Here is a 15,187-nt window from a genome sequence, read left to right on the forward strand (position 1 = left end):
TATGTAATTATTTTTGTGTGAAATTGATAGTTGAGAGCCGTTAAATAATAATTTAATTAAATATATCAAATAATTTAATAATTTTTAACTAACAACTTCATATAAAGATATCTGTATGTGAATTTTCACCATATCTACTATTTCAAGATGCTTTTATAGTTTTTTTTTTGTCATCAATAGTAACACTTATTATTGTGTCCTCATTTTATATCAAATTCTTGGTGTTATGTATAATAATTATAATTATATATGGTGTAGAATAATAGTAAAGTGTGACATAATTATTGTTATGAATGGAAGTATTATACAATGAGTGATGAAATGTCATGGTTAAAGGAAAGTATTGTCGTTTTCTGTGTATGGCTTTGAAAGTTCGAGTGTTTTCATCCGCCCGCGGTTGCTACATGCTGCTATATATATAGGAATAATTGAAAGAAGCATAGTGATGATGATATAATTTTCTTGAAAAGAAAATGCGTACTGCCAAATTAAATAAGAGACATCAAAGTCAAAAGGCAAAGAAACATGCATGTGTATTGTGAAACGTGACAATACTTAGATTCTTTTAGGCACCTACCTTGATATTTTGGACCAAAGATATGAAATGAAGCGTGAAAACTATTTCCAATAGTATGTAGCATAATAGAGTTGAGTGAGAGATTTTCATAACTATATTTTTTATCACTGCATTATATTGGCTGATTTTTTTTTATATGGAAAAAATATTGGTGTTTTTTTGGGAAATTGAATTATTTGATGTAATTACAGATGGGTGGATTTTGTAGGTGAAAAGTCAACACGTGGGAGGCGTGGTGCAGCACGTGGGGGACGTGGTGGACACGTGGCAGCATCCTGGCCAACACGTGGGGGCGTGTTGGACACGTGGCAGCGTATTGACCAACACGTGGGAGGCGTGGTGCAACACGTGGGGGCGTGTTGAATGAGTTTCACAATATTGTAATACACTTCAAATATCAATATTCAACCAAAACACCATCTTCATTTCCATATTAAAAATAATTTCTGCATTATATTATATTAAATTTAAACCACAATTTTCCTTTATGTTTATCATTTTCAGAAATTTTAATTTATAATAAGAATATTATTTCTTTTTTCCAGCTATATATTACAAGTTCAATACTGAACAAGTTGCCATTGTTTTTTATTGGTTTAATTACTCTGTTGGTCCCTATAGTTTCGTGAAATTTTCAATTAGGTCCCTATACTTTTTTTCTTTTTAATTGGGTCTCTGCACTAATTTTTTTTTTCAATTAAGTCCCTCTTAGTAATAATTAGCTTAATTTTATAGGGACCCAACTAAAAAAAATTGGTATAGAGACCTAAATAAAAGGAAAAAAATATAGGGACCCAATTAAAAAAAATTTAATGCAAGGACTCAATTAAAAGGAAAAAAAATATAGGGACCTAATTAAAAATTTCACAAAACTATAGGGACCAACAGAATAATTAAATATTTTTTATTTTATAAAATTTAAACTTTATCATGTTAGAAAATTATTTTATTATCTTTTGGGGTTTAGATACTATTTTTATTTGGATTTTAGAATTTAATAAATATCATGCTCAAATATAAATAGTGACAGGGTCTCGGTTCTCAATATACTAAAGTCGCCTCAACAATTCTTTCCCATCAAATAAGTTATAATTCAACCACCCTAATAAGGATATAGAAGAAGTTTTTGTTGAGGAAGACTGAGACAACTCTTCTATTAATTTTTATTTTATATGAGTAAAGGTATATTTTTGCATTATAATATATATAATTTTTGGTGATTTAATATGAATAATTTAGATTATAAAATAATTTATTCCAATAATATCATGCATGTATGCAAACATAATGTAGAGTGATGCTCCTCGTTAACTTTTTTTCTGCACTCGTCTAATTAATATAATTCTCTTTAATTAATATAAAGAAAAGAAAAATTAATCTTGTGTTATATCATTTTAAAAAAGCATGTGCTAAAAATAATTGTTATACAATTTTTTATTCTTAATTGATTGATCTAACCCTAAAGAAATTAAAGACTACTAGACGAATTTCATATTGATAAGAAATTTACACAGTACTTGTATATTATTGTTATGCAATCTGTGAACATTATTTCTTATAAGGGAAAATGTAATGACTAAGTAAAACAAGATGAGTGAGTGACCATGAAATTTGGTGTGATAGTGTTATCAATGATCTTCAATAATGTATTGCATTGCATTGTGCATGTCACGTCTTAGTTGCCACACACAATATCTCGGACCCATCAAACGGTGATTTTGACAAATAAAGCACGTGTTAATTAATTAATTAGTTCATCTTGGTAATTAATTTGATTAGTTCACAAATTGTATATATAATTATCATTTTAATGAAATATATAATAGAAAATGAATGAGCAAGCACTCTAGTTAAAATGTTGGATCATTTTAGTTCCTTTGGAGGCTCTATGTTTCTAGCAAATCATAATGTGGAAAATGCTTAATTTATAATATGAGTAGTTTAATTTTACTTGATTACTTCATTGTAATAAATGACAAACTCAAAAAATGGCGAGATTACCAAAGGTTTTCACAATGGCTGTGTCCAAAGATAGTGAAATGATGAGACTTTTCATCCTATTTAAAAAATGTTTACTAAACACAAAATAAGATTGGATCAAATGAAACTTAAGTGTATAAATTTATGACGTGTAAACAATCTAATGGCAGAAACCTATCCACACCAACCGTCCGGCCCCCTTTCTTAAAAACAAATCATCATTAATCACTAAATCAACGGTCGGTAAGCCTCCCAGTATTTCTAAACTTTATCCCACCAAAAAAATTCATTTTAAAAACTCATAAGTTTTGTCAAAATACTGGGTAATTTCTTTACTTTATCCTTAAATGCTTTATATTAAGTAAAGAGTATTATATTTTTTGTTAATTAAATAAAACTTTTTATTATATTTTATAGTAATAATTAAAATTTAAAATTTAGAATATAATTTAATAAAAATTTAAAATTTTTATTTTTATTTTTAATAATAAATTAACTTTTAAAAAATGAAAAAAAAAAAAAAAAAAAAAAAAAGAGTTAAGACCCCAGATCCAAAAATTTGAGTGATAGTTTAGTGATAATGTTTATGTTCTTCCTGAACCAAACAGAAATCGAGTTGAATATTTTTTTTGGAAACTTTGTAATCTTTTCAAAATAATTATTAGAGATCGAATAGAGTATTCACTCTTAAAAAATACCACTTTTTTCCTAAATGTATTAACATTTGTCAATTTCTCCTTATAATTAAGTGGTAGAGAAGAATAAAACGAAGGCTTAAATCTCAATTTCAAGCCGTTACATTGTTGACATGATGACAATTATTTATATTTAAAAGAGAAAAAAAAGGAAAAAAAAAAAGAAAAGAAAAAGAAGTGGGTGGCTGATGAAAACCAAAACCTAGAAAATGAAGAATATAAATATGAGGAGTAAACACCCAATCCGGTCCCTGTCCAATATTCATAAGGACAAAGCGATCCCTGTCCAAAATAAAGGTACGTCCCGGCCCCTGTCTTTGCATTCCGTGAGACATAGCGGTCCTTCTGTGCCTTCTGGCGTTGAAAACAACCGGAATAAGCATACGTGTCACTTAACGGTGATGAGCTGGCTGCCAAGTGTCCTTGAAGTGCCAAGCTGTCAATTTAAAAATGGACAGGGGTCGATGTGTCCCTTTCTCCCAAATAAAAACGCTGTCGTTTTGTGTGGGATGGGAGGTTCAAATACTGCGCTGCTTCACTATATACTCTGGAAATGTATCACTATGTTTGACTGTAAACCCTAGAACAGCATGGTTCATAGTGAAGAACGTGGGTCGACATCAAATCGGCGAAGTGGGAGAGATGAAAACGAATCAAGTTGGAGTTTGAAGGTTACTGGGAGTGTGGGATCAAGGTGGAAGAAGAAGTGGGTTGCCCCAGAGTGTAATTGTGGAATTTATGCAATTTTGTTCATGTCTGGAACCGATATGAACCCAAACAGACTATTCTTTCGATGCCCATATTTCAAGGTAGGTTTATTAACAATTAAAATTTTGTTCACTTTGTTTCTCATTGATGGTCATACTTCAAGGTAGGTTTATCAAGAATTAAAATTATGTTCATTCTGTTTTTCAATAGATTCATAATAAAGAATATTATTTTGTAGACTCCAACACCTCATTGCAAATACTTTTATTGGCTTGATGATTATGTTGCATCATTCAATGAGGATGCTACGAAGACTCTTTTGTTCGGAGGTTTGAAGCTGAATCAGAATCATAAAGAAGATCATTTTTCTGCAGATGATAACAAAGTTAGGGAGCTAGAGGAAAGATTGGTTGGCTTAGAAATTGATTTGAAGAAAGCTAGATTGAATTTTAGTCAAATTAGATGCAGTAGTGTTGGATGTGTTATGTTGGCATTTGTTGCTGGAATTGTAGTTAGAAACCTGTTTAGTGGTGTAGTTTAGAGAGATCAAATGTTGCTTCTGGAGTACTGTGAAACATGGTGATCTTGGTTGCTAAGTTGGTTAGGGTATGGCATTTGTTGCTATTGATCACTTTTGATGAATGAATATAAATATAATTAAGCTCGTTTTGTTTTTATATGTTCATTTATTCAATTTTAAAGACTGCAGTAGTATACATGATTTTGTAATAAAATAAGAAATTATGAATTTGTTGAACAAAGTAAGAAGCCATCTGTTGAAAATTGAAACTTAAGACATGAAAACATAATAATAGAATAAGGGAATAATCATAACAGCCCTTAATAATATAGTTATCCAAAAGAGTATTCAACCAACTATATCACTGGTTGCATGTCTTAGCATCTAATTACATAATAACAAAAGCAAGGGCAACACAAGGTCCCTAATCAACATAGTTGTCGTAGCAAGTAATCTGATAACCAAAATAAACACAGTGTCCGCAAGTTATTGTCCAAATTATCTATTCTTCCTAGTTTCAAACTTTTAAACTATATCAACTACTCAATTCTTGTCAGGAGGCCTAATCCCTGGAGTGGGGATGAACTTAAAAAGTCTTGATGCAGTTCCTGATGTTGCTGCAGCCATGGTCTCAGCTGATACTCCTGTTGATACACCTTGGTTCGTTGGAGCAGTGGGTCTCACAATTGGTTGCTTCTCCCTAAAGCATGGTGCAGAGTTGGTGTTGAATTTTGTTGCAGGCTATCCTCAGAGAAGATCATAGCAAAGGTCATAATTAAATTAAATAGAGATTACTAATTTTAACTTAGGACCATGTTTTACCTCATCTGCTTGGGGTGCAGATTGGGAGACATTAATTTCCTCCCCTTGACCATGGTTCACTGATTGTCCTGTTGCAGATGTTTTGGGAAACTTCTTTTTGTTCTTTTTTGCCTTAGCCTATCATAAATGGTAACTGTTAGGATAACAACCTTTAATAACATGTAGCCCAGTTTCCATGTCATCAGCAGTGTTGTCAAACCAATACATCTCCTTATATGTTGTATACCCTAACTCCTTAAATAAAATTTCTAGATCAAAAAAGTTAATATAGTCTAAATCCATAGGTGGATATTTATGTACTTTTCCATTGACATAACATAATACCCCCTCTGAATTTCTCTTGAAACTTCCTCCATGATAAAATACAGGAACAACCATAAAATCATCCATCTGAGACAAACAAAATAAATGATATTTTATATTACAATCTCTATATAAATAATTGTGATTTTAATTGAGTACATATATATTTTAATTGAGTACATGTAATTAAAGTAGGTATATATTCTAATGAAGTATTACATATATGGAGACACAAAAAAAAAAAATTCCAACATCACTACTATGCATGATGTAATATAGTCAAAGTATGTAGGTATATATTTACTGGTTTCTTGTTTCACGGGATGCATTTTGAATTCACTTGCAAACTGTATATGAATTCCATTGAACCCTATTTTCTATATGAATTCCATTGCAGGAAGGGAAAACATCTATCTCTCTTGATGGCAAAATTTCCCAAAATTAGCAACATTGAGCCCTAACCAAACTCTATCTTTGTTAGGCAACACCAAGCCAGAAAACAAAAAATGCAAACACTCACAAACCCAAAACTAATTAAACAATACACAATGTAACTAATATTTTATTTGAATAATGTTACTTACCTTGAAGACTTGCACAAGAAAATTCTGTCAACGTCGTCAGAGAGTCCGTTAGTAGTGCCGTCTGAAGCTTCACTTGGAGCGTTGTCAGCAACACTGTCAGCGTCTTACTCAGCTCCACAGCCAGGTAGAGCGTTGTCGTTTTGTCGTCTTCAGAGAGTCTTCAGAGGGAACATGAAAAGATTGTGGGTTTTCTGTAATTAGGAGAAAGGGAAGAAGGGTTAAATGGAAACCCAAGGCATGTACTCTACGCACTATTTCAATCCCCCACCTAAAACGACAGCGTTTTTATTTGGGAGAAAGGGACAGATCGACCCCTGTCCATTTTTAAATTGACAGCTTGGCACTTCAAGGACACTTGGCAGCCAGCTCATCACCGTTAAGTGACACGTATGCTTATTCCGGTTGTTTTCAACGCCGGAAGGCACAGAAGGACCGCTATGTCTCACGGAATGCAAAGACAGGGGCCGGGACGGACCTTTTTTTTGGACAGGGATCGCTTTGTCCTTATGAAAATTGGACAGGGACCGGATTGGGTGTTTACTCTAAATATGAGGGGCCAGTGGCCTGCAAGAGTGAATGGAAGGGTCCCACTCTCGCAATCAAATGAATGAATTACAATAATTATTAAGCGTTGGATCCCCCTCTTAATAGCCACGTGGTTCATAATACTTCATCTAAGAAGCTTCTAACAATCTACTAATTAACTACCTCTGCCTCTTCTCTTTTAAGCTTTAACTTCGTTATGAATGGATATGTATCATCAATTAAATCGGATTAATTAATTTATCATAAAAAAAATTAAGATCAACATACAATTTTCTTTTTGTTGGTTTAATTTTGAGGTGAAGCTATATATATATATATATATGTGATATCAGTTTTTGGGAGTGTCTAGATGGGCCTGAAGTTTAAAAATGTTTAAATCTATTATGGCAGATTTAAGTTCGAGAATCATGGAAGTGGTGGATTCAGTTGAAAAAAGAATTGAGAATGGAAAAAAAATTGAATAAAAAAATAGCACTAACAATAAACTTCTTATGACAAATCCGATTAACAAAAAATGCCTGAGTATTTGAACTTAAAATCACCCTTTCAAAAACTATAGTAGAGATGGCCAGAAGAAAGATGCGTAAGAGAAGATGAGACTCTTGAGTTTTTATTTTATCTTTTTAGTTTTTTTATACTTAAGTCATTTTATTAAAATTAAAATTTTCTATTCTCTTTATTATAATTCTGTTTGTAGTTTAAATTAGACCAATTTTCAATAATAAAATTGCATAACTTTAATAAAAAAAATAATGTGATATCCTTGTTTTGTTGTTGCTGTTTGTCCGATTTAGAAGCCACTGAATCGGGGTCATATTCATGCACATATAATAAGATAAATTCAATGAAAAATGTGAAAGGAAAAGCGTAATAAAACGCGGACAGGTGTCTTTAAAATTGAAATAGGCTATTTATCTGTTGTGGTAGGAAACAGGAAAAAGAGCAAAGTTCCATCAGCAAAGTTGCACGTGGAGAGTATTCTCAATCTTATGGTAATGGTTAAATAATAAAAAATAAATAAACGAAACCCGTGGAAAAGGGTAAGGTAGAGAGAGGGCAAGAATGGAGTGTGTTACTGTTCTGATCATAAACCAAACAGTCATACTCATACCGTCTCTCATAATAATAACTTTCAAGTCTTATCCTTTTTGTGGATACCAAGGTTATATAATTCCAAAATCATAAAATGTTGCTTCGTTAAAAATTATAGACAAAAATATAAATTAATAAAAAAATTACGTGTAAGGTTTTAAATCATAACATGAATACCATTTTTCAACAACATGAAATAAGAATAAATAAAATATTTAGTAATTAAAATAAATTAATAAAAAATAATTAAAATTTATTTTATTTAATATTTATTAATTATTATAATTTCAATAACTAATGAATATTAAATAAAATAAAATTTGACTTTTTCTTGTTATTTCTTTAACATTATCGTTAATATGTTTAACAGTAGTTTTAATTTCTTAAGGTTACAGTAGAATTAAATGTATATGATCAATCTCCCAGAAAGAAAAGAAAAGGAAAAAGGCTGTACTTTTGTCCCATGAATGCATATATACATAAACTTTAGAATTTTACAGTGTATTACTTGTTGGATTTTTTTCATTTATAAAATAAAAAAAATATTTATTTCCTCTAAAATCAGTTTCCAGTTTTATTTTCAAAAATACGATTTTTTTTTTGGATTAACAGCAAGTTCGCCGTCCTTGGAAAACTCTATAATTTTTATAGAGTTCGCCGTATCCCCGGCGAACTCTATGATGAGTTCGGCAGACTATATATAATGGTGGGACTATTGTGTCTTGTCGCTTTCTTCCTCTTTTCTCTTCTTCAAATTTTCTCTGTTACTTGTTTCTGCCATTTCGACATCCGTAAAGTTTAGTGTGGACGATTCTCTCAGTTCCAGGTTAGTAAATAATAGTCTATTTTTTTATGTTAACTTGTTTTACTGTTTACATGTTAGATAAATTTGTTAGGTATAAATTGTTTGTTAGTTAGAATAACAGATTTATTATTTACATGTTAGTTAGTTAGACGTACTTTTTAGTGTTGTTATGTTAGGTATGATATTTTATGTCACCATTTTTTAGTATAGTGGCTCCTTATCAACATATTAAAGAATATAAGAAAGTATGTTATTAGATAATTTAGTTAGAGGTATAACATTGCGTTGTGAATTAGAAGGTAATGACGTGAGCAATAAAATATAGGGTTGAGTTAGTTATAAATTAATTACTTACATGACAACGTCAGTTGAATAGGATAAGCTTAGAATTAGTAGGTTTATAAGCCATTTTTCTATTAGTTTATTTTTTAATAATCTAGAATGTGATTTCATTTTACTAGGTTGTGTTTCGATGGAGCAGCAATTATTGGGTTATGAGCATGAGATGTATAGATTGGATCAGGTTGAGCACATTGCTGAGAGGCTTGATCGAGTGGTATGATTTTTTAACCTTTATTTTTTATTTTATTGTATTGAAGAAAAATTGAACTTGCTATTGTATTTATTCATGGTTACCCTTTTTATTAAATTTTTTTTCTGTTTGGTAGGCGCCTCGGATCTTGCGCACCAGACGGAACTTGATGACACGACTGCCGGAGTAGATTAGGCCATATCTGAGACGAGCCGGGTTTGAGTACGTCGTATACATGGTCGAGTTCGAGCATGATTGGTCGCTTGCCTCGGCGTTGATAGAGAGGTGGCGCTCTGAGTCCCATACATTTCATTTACCGTGCGGGGAGATGACTATCACCCTGCAGAACGTGGCATATCAGTTGGGACTCAGGATTGATGGTGATCCTGTGAGTGGATGTATAGGTGGGTAGGAGCAGCACCACCAAGGCCAGACCATTGAGGAGTTATGTGAGCAGATACTGGGTGTTGTTCCTGGTCCAGAGGACAGACAGTCACAGACGAAGTGGACTGTCAAACTCACTTGGTTCCACAACACAGTTTGTGGAGAGCTAGAGCAGGATGCCACAGAGGAGCGGCTGATGAGGTATGCGAGAGGATACATCATGCAGTTGATAGGCGGTATCCTCTTCCCCGATGCATCTGACTCTCGGGTGCATATCGGGTGGCTTTCCCTGTTGGAGGACCTTGCATGTGGCCAGTTTTCGTGGGGTTCAGCTGTGCTGGCATGGCTGTACCGGTAGATGTGCCGGGCCACAGAGCATGGGCAACGCTAGGGGTGTTCAAATCCAAACCGATCCAAATTAAACCGCTCATTCAATCCAATTCAAACCGAAAACTGATTAAAATCGCACTAATTCGGATTTGATTGGATTCTATTTTTTGCAAACTGCTGGATTGGATCGGATTTCGGATCTACTTTTCATAACCGATCCAATCCAATCCAAACCGCACAATGTACTATAATATTATTATTTTATTATTATATTTACAATTATATTTATAACATGTTCAATTTGTTATACATTTTTCTATTATTCATGTATTATTATTATTTAATAAATATTTTATGTTTAAAATATTATTTATTTATTTATTTTAACTAACCTATAATTTTATTTCTATTGTTATGTTATCGTTAGTTTTTTAAGATATATTAAGACTTGTTATGTCATTGTTGATTATTTAAAATTTGATGTTAAGACTTGTTATATGTATTTAATTTTTTTATTTAAAAAACCGCAAATCCAAACCGATCCAAACCGCTTGTAATCGGATCGGATCGGATCGGATTTTTAAAAAAAGTTCATCCAATCCAAACCGCACCGCATATAAATTAAATGTTCGGATCGGATGACTTTTTCCTTTAAAACCGAACCAAACCGCACCGCGAACACCCCTAGGCAACGCAACTGGGGAGGATGCGTCAGCTTGATGCTTTCTTGGGCCTACCACCGTATTCCGTTAGTACGACCCGATGGGTTTGATGCTCGTTGGTTTCCCCTGGTTGAGAGGTATTATAAACACTTACCAAATTTATTCAACTCATTATTAAGTTGTTTATTAATAATAAAGGCTAAAATATTATGGTTGTTTGTTGTGTAGGTGGGTTCAGTATCGGCCGAACAATGCCACCGGCGAGAGCAGGCTGAGGCAGTACAGATAGACACTGAACGGGATTGGGATGCTGAATGCAAGTTATTAATGTTTAATTTTAAGAAATTAATGTTTAGTTAACTGTTGATGGTATTACATATGATTATCTGAATTTCGTCATGCATCTGTGTTCTGTGAACAGGTTGAGTGGACTCCATATGCGGATCCGCAGCTGGTTGGGCTTGTTCCACCGGCGATAGTAGAGGCGGATGCCTTGGCAGCGGTTGTATGTCCACTGCTGTGCTTCGCTATCGTCGAGTGGCATCAGGTGGACCGGGTAGTTCGTCAGTTCGGTGGCCTGCAGCACATTCCCACTAGGCCACTGAACATTGACGAGTTGCACAGGCTTGATGGGAGATTCGATCGTGGCGAGTGGTTCTCGCATTTGCTTGGTGGCTGGCATGAGATGTGGGATGCTCGGGCCATTGACAACTTTTGTAATGACTTATAACTTTATGACATAATAGTTCACGACATACAATGTTATAGTTCATGGATACATTAATTTATTTAAAACAACTACAGCTATCATCGACTAGAAGATGCTCCTCCATCACCAAGAGCGGTGCAAGTCCTCCGCGTGTGTCCGATTTGGCGACATAATCTGCACCGCTTCTCCCCATTATGCTCTACGTTAGCCATGTTGTTATGAATCCTGGAGCTCACGGGCCGACCTCTCTTCGCTCTCATCATCCGAGCGTTGGGATGGATTTGGGGACCGTCGTACGATGGCTAGTCATCCTCGTGTCCTATGGGCCGAAACTCTGATCTGTAAACATTGAAGATCGACTCCATGCGGTACACAGGATGCACAAACCGCTTCCAATCAAGCCTAGCATGAGAGCAAGCTGCAAGAACGTGACGACAAGAAATATGAAGAGCCTGAAAATACCCACAGTCACACTTGCCCTCATCAAGCAGTACTTGATAATTCTGTTGTCTGGATCCCGAAACTGCCGTTAACTCTTCAACCGTGAAGTTTGACCTGGACCGATCAAACTGGTAAACATTCATCGTGTTCACGTGCTTCGAGTTGGATTCTATGGCCTTCATCAATGTCTGTGAGAATTCAGCACTGACCTGAAGTTGTGCCAGTGCCTCGGAGCCCTTCCTTGCAAAAAGTTCACCCAGACGAAAATAACTTGACTTAATAAGAGCCGTAATTGGCAAATTCCGGGAACCCTTCATGATAGCATTAATGCACTCAGAGATATTGGTCGTCATGTGACCAAATCGACGTCCCTCATCAGCATGCTGTGCCCACTGTGACCGTGGCATTTCTTCAAACTAGTTTGTAATAGCTACGTTTTCGCCCCTCAGACGGCCATAATAATGAGCGAACTCACGATGCGACTTCGAGTAGGCTGCATTAATAAGAACCTTCTTTAATTCTTTGTTCCTAAAGTGGGTCATGAAGTTGGCTGCAATGTGTCTTGTACAAAACGCTTGGAAGGCATGAGGCGGTTTTCATAAACTCCCTTCAGCATTCAGTGCTCCATCAATGGACTTGTGTCTATCTGAAATCACTAACACTCCTGGTTGTGGTGTAACATGCTCCCGTAAGTACGAAAGAAAGAACGACCACGCCTCCTTTGTCTCACCCTCAACAACTGCGAATGCAATGGGCAGGATGTTTGCATTGCTGTTTTGCGCTATGGCCATCAGCAAAGTTCCACCGTATTTCCCATATAGGTGGGTGCCATCAATAGAGATAAGTGGCTTGCAATGCTTGAAGGCCTCAACACACAGTGGAAACGTCCAAAAGACCCGATGAAACATCACAGTGTCTGTCGAGGCAGGCCACGGCTATGTCACTAGTTGCACCCAAGTACCTAAATGGACATATGTTAGTCGCCTTTTTGTACGTGGTTGAATTATTTAATGGCGAATAAATAAACTGGAAATAAATCTTACCTGGAAAGTACATCTGCATAGCGAATAACCAACGAGGAAGCTCGTTGTATGACTCCTCCCAATCGCCATATATTCTAGCGATGACTCTCTGTTTTGCAAGCCAAACCTTTCTGTACGACGCCTTGAAACCAAAGTGATTTTCCACACGTCTTTGTAGAACCCTGATGCTGATTGTTGGATCGGCCTTGACCATCGTGAAAATGTGTTGTGCAATCACTTTCAAATCCAACCTACGATGATCTTGCCCCATCGAAGTTTGCATGCAAGTATGAGGATCAGTGTATCTCCTAACCTCCCACCTTTCTTGCTTTCGGCGATATGATATAAGTATGCTCCAATTACAACTGGGTCTGAACTGGATACATCTTGCATTGTACCTCCAATGGTCACTTTCTATTATTTTGTACTCCACAGCCCTCCAGATGCTGTACTGCTTCACTACCAACATGACTTCTTCCTTGTTCCCAAAATGTTATCCAACCTCAAACTCATTGCTTAGGTCTTCTTTAGGACCTCCTTGGGTAAACGACCAATCCGAAGTCATTGCATCAAGATTCAACCTAGTGAAATGATCCGGCCGGTCATATGGTTGAGAAATGGCAAGCTGTGTAAGAGCAATCTGTGTGTCACCGTAGTAGTTCATCTACTCTTCCTCGTCACCATCATCAGGGATTTCGGGTGGTTCTTCATCAGCATCGTCTCCATCATCGGGGTTGACTTCATACTGCTCCATCATCGGATCTCTGATAGCAGAACCGTCATGACTTTCAAGACCGTCATCCATTAAGTTAATGTTACGAACTTCAACATTAGACCCTTCCTGACTACCCTCAGGTGACATATTTAGATCTACCATCGTCCTTCTGATAGTCCGTCTAACAACGCCATTCATCGGACTATCGTCGACAGTATCTGCAGATGATCCTCGGCCACCAAAGTCAACAAGAAACACGTATAACTCCAACAGATGAATATTGGTCCATCGGTTGTGCCACAACCTTATAAGCCGTACATCCTCGTCGTCGCGCAATCGATACCTAATTCAAAACAATAGAAATATCGCTCACAACGATGGTCTGATACTACTAACAGAGACAAAGACAACACAATTATAATATACCTTTTATAAAACAAATTTCCATCTAACTCGGTCGGATATCTGTAGTAAACCTTTTTCACCCTTTTAGATTCCTGTTGTCCGAGGGCATGCAATATCAAATTCTTTAAAGCTGTTAAACTGTTAACCTCCGGTGTTATAAACGTAATTATCGGCTGCCCCGATCTAAATACAATTGAACCTTCTTCATCATACACTATTTCACCATCGTAATGAATGGATAACAATGGATTTCTTGACATCGTAGGGATAACGTGTTAGTGAGGAAGAAATTAATTAGAGAAGTTGTGGTTGCTTGATCTCTAATAGGGCTGCTTTTATCTCCGATTTTATCATAGAGTTCGCCGGAGGTGCGGCGAACTCTATAATTTATATAGAGTTCGTCGGGGGACGGCAAACTTGCTGTTAATAAAAAAAAAAAATCGTATTTTCGAAAATAAAGCTTAATGGATAACAATGACATCGTAGGGATAACGTGTTAGTGAGGAAGAAATTAATTAGAGAAGTTGTGGTTGCTTGATCTCTAATAGGGCTGCTTTTATCTCCGATTTTATCATAGAGTTCGCCGGAGGTGCGGCGAACTCTATAAACTCTATAGAGTTCGTCGGGGGACGGCAAACTTGCTGTTAATAAAAAAAAAAAATCGTATTTTCGAAAATAAAGCTTAAAATCATTTTCAAGGAAATAATTGTTTTTTTATTTTATAAATGAAAAAAAATCCCTACTTTTATGTTATGATCAAGGTTCTAAAAATCGGACCGGTTATCAAACCGTTCTAGTCAATGGTTCACTGGTTTACTGGTCCAATCGGTCTAACCGTAGTTCAACCGGAAAAACCGTTCCATGATAAAATAATAAGTAAATTATAAATAAAAATCATAAAATATCTTTCAAATTTAAAACCCTGCAGAAACTATCACCAACTAAATGTAATTAATCATCAAAATATGCAAAATAATTGCAGTGCACAAGTTAAAGATAGACAATATTACCTTAACGTAATTGAGTCAAAAAGTAAAACAAAACAGGCTCTTTTAATTCTTTTATGCTTGTAGGCTTTAATATAATCATTAATATAATCATCATCATACAGAGAAACTTTCTTGAAGGAATTTATGGCAACCAAAATAGGCCCTACTTTTGTCTGAGTTGTACAAGATATGATCAACAAGGTTAAATATTGAAGTTAGTTAATCAGACCAAACAAGAATATTTCCCAATTGTCTCACTGAGTCCAGCCAAATGGAAAAAACATCACTGTGTACTATCGTAATTCTAGATCATATCTTACTTTTTCATCAGGCAGTGAAACAACAGACTCAGTTCCAGAAGATGTT

Source organism: Arachis ipaensis, chromosome B06, assembly GCF_000816755.2.
Source record: "Arachis ipaensis cultivar K30076 chromosome B06, Araip1.1, whole genome shotgun sequence".
NCBI classification, from domain to species: domain Eukaryota; kingdom Viridiplantae; phylum Streptophyta; class Magnoliopsida; order Fabales; family Fabaceae; genus Arachis; species Arachis ipaensis.